We start from the raw sequence: 5,626 nt of genomic DNA on the forward strand, positions 1-5,626 counted from the left end.
GGCCTCTTGTTATGTTATTTTGACATCACTCTTGTTGCCTTTCTATTTCTATATGAAATTCCCATGGAGAACTCACTAGAACCACAATACCTGATTGTTCAAGGAGTAGTGTTGTCCAAGCCTTCTTGCTGGGAATTTTGTATTCAAGGGGTAACAAGACAGATGGTAGTGGGTGATCACTTGGGTTTTGTAATATGATTGGAGCTGACCCCACATTAAACATGGACTGTGGAACCAGAGACATAGCTCTCTGGGAGTGCTTGCCGGTCCTGTAAAGTCCTGGATTCAACCCACAGCACTCCCTCACCTCCACATAAGCATGAGACTGATTAAATTTTTAACCTGAAAAGTAGTGGAGTTGCGCACAATTCAGTATATGATGCAGGGTAGAGAATCAGACTTTGTGTTGGTCAGCATCCCTGTGAGTTACATGCACTATCTTCCAAGAGAAACCTACTCCCCTCCTGAGCATTGTAGCAGCTGTTAGTAACAGTGATGGGTGGCCTCACAGCTGAAGGAACTAGGCCAGGGTGGTAGAGGAGGTTCTCACTTCATGGCAGGCAGAAAGGGACTGGGAACCACGCTTCGAAAGTAGTCTGCATTGATCCACTTTCTCAGCTTAAGCCTCTCCACTTAGAACAATGCTGCCAGCTGGGCACCGAGCACTCACACCCCTGAGCCTGGGGGACATTTTGTATTCAGACTGTCAGTCCTATCACATCAATCAGGGTTGAGATGCCAGCTGAGAGCAGAAGCAGTTTGCCTGCATCAGCCTCTCAAGAGCAAGTGTAGTCAGTTTTCCCAAAGCTGTCCTGGAGAATCCATGTTTAGGAGACTCACACTCAACAAAATGTGACTCTAGTAATGCATGTTCTACAAAGGACACACCAGCAGCCCTGGTGGCTTTGGGACCCCATGGCAGTATCTGTTGCCATTCACGATAACTCTGGCAGGACAGCTTTCCCTGCCAGTGTGCTCAGAAATTCCTGTTGTAAGCCTTGCCCCTGGAGACCTCTGGCTTCCAGGGTTTTTCCCTAGACCACTCTGGTTACCAGGCCTGACCCTTGAGGCAAGTGAGCAGACTTACCTAATGGCCATTCCTAACCCCATTTCCCCACCCCGGCCCCTGAGATGGGAAAGTGACCAGACCTTGCCCTAAAGAAGAAAAATAACACTAATCTCTGAACTTGCCCCAAGATGAGGCCATGTAATCCCTCCAATTGCAGGCCATCCTGGAAAGCACCCCTCCCCACAAAACCCTATATAAGCCCTGTCTTCTGCCGCTTTTTGCCTGAGCAGACCCAACCATACTCTTGGGGTTTTTCCCCTCCCAATAAATCTCTCTTCCTTCCCTCTTCTCCTCTCTCCCCTCTTGGGTTTCTCTGTAGCCTGCCCTGGACCTTTCTCTGTAGAACAGGCTGGCCTCGAACTCAGAGATCTGTCTGCCTCTGTATTCCGAGTGCTTGGGTTAAAGGTGTGCACCACCACCGCCTGGCCCAATAAATCTCTTGTGTGAGGTTTGTTGTGCGGCATGAGTCTGATATTCCTTGGCACTCAACTGCCAGGATACCTTTCACTAGAGCTGTAACACTTAGGTCACTGCTGTGACTTGGATAAGATTTCCTGGTGTTTGTGCTCCCCTCAGGGTCTGCTCTGCACTGGTACCCTATCCCTTATCTCCAGTATACTACAACAGACCTGGTTCACCAGTCTACCAATAGCAATTAGGTAAGCTTCCTCTTCTCAGTGTAAACATTTCTGAGTCCAAGGAAATGACCGTTGAGTGTGCAGCACTCCTCTGGTATGCTTGGAGGCAAGGTATTCCCAGCCAAGGTCTTTAGGTGGCCCTCTTCACCTGAACCCATCCACCACCCTTGTAGCTGCAATCCTACACATTCCTTAGGCATAGCTGAGCTGTTGCTCCCCTTCCTGCCCTCTTCTGCCATCTTTTCTGAGCTGCTATAATCCCTCAACCCCTCCAGGCCCTTTTGGCTTTTTATGACTCCATTTTCCAACTCTTTCCTGTGGATGAGAATACCCATCCCCCCCCCCCCAAGCTTGGTTTTTGTCCTGGCCTTCTGAGCTCTACAAAGCCCAAGTACCTCTACAAAGGTGCTGCCCCTCTTTGCCTTAGCCAGGTTAAGCTCCTAACCCTTGTGGAGTGTGGACACCTTGGTTCTCATTTGGTCCTCCGTATGTCCTGGGGAGACATGACTACGGGCTGCAGTGACATTTTTCTCCCCCCCCCCCCATCCATGGGGACGGTCTCTCCCATATCCTCTCATTCCCTCTTGGGATGCCTTTAGAAAATTTTCAACTTGGCACCTGACCTGAAGGGCCCTAAATGTATTCACCTTTCCAATCAAATTTGCCCTCAGTTCTCCGTAGACAATCAATCCAAATGGCTGCCTAATGCATATTGTAATATTTGAGTCCTTTACTAATACTGTGAATGTTTGGGGAGATGGAAAGATTCCCCATTTCCTACATTCCAGCATTCTTTTATCCCTGCTCCAAGCCATCTCTGTTCTTCCTGTTCCCCCACCTAACTTCCTAGCTATGAAGCCTAAACCACTACTCTCCTTCCAGCTACTCCAGTCGTGGGAGTGAGCCCACTACTCATTCCCAATCCACCATGGGTTCCCTCTATCTCCCCCTACCTGACCTAATCGGCCCAAGTTCTCCCTTTGTGATATGTTACTGGGGTGGTCGACTTAGGGTACACATCCCTTCTTATTAAGTGCTCTCTCTCAGATCACTTTCGTTAAATAGTTCAGTATATCTCTCAATCTTACAGTTTCACCTTCCATGACGATTACACGATTCTCACCAGTAACCTCCCTGAGGAGTGCAAGTATGGAAACAGGCTAGGGTGCACGCAGATGAAGTTCACCAAACTAATGCTGCCCACCCAGTTGGGGCTGAGGTGTTCCCTATCAAGACCCTGAATGGAACCATAATACTGCTGAGGGCATTCTAGCTAGAGACCAATTTATAATTTACCTCCTGGCCAGTCTCCACAAGGCCGCCTTTATGAAAAGATCCAAGAGGTCATCCAGCACAAACATGAGAAATGGACTCAGTGCCTAGACTGTCTTCCAAAGGACCTTTTAAAATATATCAATCTGGATCCCGAGACCCCAGATAGAAAAGAACATCTCAGCTGGGCAGTGGTGGCGCACGCCTTTAATCCCAGCATGGGAGGCAAAGGCCAGCCTGGGCTACAGAGTGGGTGCCAGGATAGGCTCCAAAGCTACACAGAGAAACCCTGTCTCGAGAAAACAAACATAACATTTCATGACTTACTACTCTCAGAGTTTCCCTGATATTAGGGCCAATGTCTAAAGAAAGGACCCCCCCCCCCCGACTCCACACGCAGAAGTCTTAGCTGTGGCCATTAAGGTGTATGTACCATGAGGGAGATGAACCCCCCCCCCAAATACCTGGTAGCAAAGGCCTTTTGACTGGCCATAGGAACTTCCCAAGCTCCCTGACCTCCCAAACCTAAGAACTTCTGGGTTCTGTTTCAAATGCAGTCAGAAGAGTTGCTGGGTCTGGGCCTGTCCAAATCCCTGTAAAGCACCTGAACCAAGTCCAAGGTGTCATCAAGAGGGCACTGGGGTGTTCACTGCCTCTGTGTCCCGTGTGGTATGAGGGCATCAAGTCCAGATCACTCTTCAGACAACTTCCTAAGTCTCGCCATGAATCATGGGGCCTGGGCTCCCTTGGCCGGACTATGACTATCTCTGACAGGACACCTCAGGTAAATACAACAGTCTCAAGGCAATCTAGCTCCTTCCTTTTGGACACTGAGACCACCTACTGGTCCTGATAGTGTTTTAGGGATGCATCTCTCCTTGTTTGCCTGTTGTCCGGGTAGGGGGATAGATTTACTAACTTTACCAAACCTTATCACTAAGTTGTATCTTTAGGTATATGCACCTTACCCACTCCTTCCTAGTAGTACCAACCTGTTCTGTTCTCTTGCTGGGTAGGGATCTTTTAGTCCAAGTGGGAGCCCCTATTTCTTTCGCTCTCCCATTCCACTTGACCCCAGGCTTACTGCCCCTTCCTCTGGTTCCTCCAAATCACACAGTGCAACATCTTTTCCCTTGCTAACCTCCCAGGTGCATCCTCGGGTATGGGACATCCAAAACCCTACCTATAGACAGACAAAATCCTCCTCATCCAACTACAAAATCCTTTCACTCCCATCCAGTGCAAAAGCAGACATCACCCACCCACATGGTCTTGGTTGTTTGGAAACTTCAGTCTGTCTGTCTGTCTTTTTTGTGGTGTGTCCCATAAGTCTTGTGACAAACATGGCAGAAGAGAAGGAAATGGGTTAGATTCAGCTGAATGTGTGAGTGATGGTGGCCGCTGGCTTATATTGTTTCTGACTGGTCTTTGAGTGTGTGAGCTTTCTGTATTCTGTATTTATTGGTTTTGTTTTACTTTCTCTCGTGGTGCTAGCTGCCAGCCACCACTGCTAATGCCACTTGCCATGGCTGCTTGGAGGCCAGGGCTTAGAATTTAGCTCTGGGCTTTCTGGTTACTGGATTCAGTTTCACAGGGTTTCAAATGTCTTTTGGGTGTAGATGATATTAAAATTGTTCTCCTTTATTGGAAAGTTAGTCCTGGAGTTAGGTTATGATTCTCTGTCCTCTAGACCCACGCACATTTGTTTAAAGGTTTCTTCCAAAGTCTCTGTCCCTTGTTAGGTGTGAAAGAGAGAGAAGAGCAAAGCAAAACAAAAGGATTTAAAGGAACTTGATTTGCAATGATTGCTTTCGGTAATAGCTAGTCTTGTCTCTGGTAAATGGTTCAATGGAAAATATGAAAGCTTAAATAAACTCCGAGGGTCTAAGAAAGTGTTATAAAGGTCTGGGAATGTGAACACTTCAGGCTTCAGTAAGCCGTGAGAGATAAAGTGTCTGAGCATGTGGAAAGCTAGTGTTTTAAAGTGTGCATATTGTAAAGGTATAAGAAAGTGATCTCAGTAGTGAAAAATGTTTCAGATTTCTCTCGCCCTCTATGCTATCGTTATATTAAGATTTCAAAGGTTTAGGAGACCTATATTTAATGATTCAGCCAGTCCACTCGCTTGGTGGGAGCTGGAATCTGCTAGCCAGCAGGTTGTCAAAAGGAGATACTTGTCCTTATAGCAGCTACATTAACTTCTAAAATACCTGTCTTCTACACTTGCTTTCTCTATGATCAAACTAGAGATTACTGTTGACATTGACCAGAGACTTACAGAGGAGACATAATGCATATTCAGGAAAGTATCCAACCATTTATGCTGATGGGAGATCTTTTGCATCCTAATTAAGGACCCATAGCACTCCAGATGGGAGACCGGGGTCATTGGTAAACTTTACTATAGCAGTTATTATAGCTGATCAAAATACAGAGGATACACATCCCACTCTCAATCCCTGGGTATAGACATGGTAGAAGTGCCCCAAAGCTCCTCAATGGTCCTTATATCCCTAACAGTATCTATCCTCTTAGACTGTATTGATCTTACCTCCCTGTTACACCATCTCTTGTTTCAGACCTTAACCTCCAAGTTATTGAATAACACCCTTCCAGGTCACCTTAGAGAAAAATGTTGGTTGTGTGT

The sequence above is a fragment of the Phodopus roborovskii genome, unplaced genomic scaffold, assembly GCF_943737965.1.
Source record: "Phodopus roborovskii unplaced genomic scaffold, PHOROB, whole genome shotgun sequence".
NCBI classification, from domain to species: domain Eukaryota; kingdom Metazoa; phylum Chordata; class Mammalia; order Rodentia; family Cricetidae; genus Phodopus; species Phodopus roborovskii.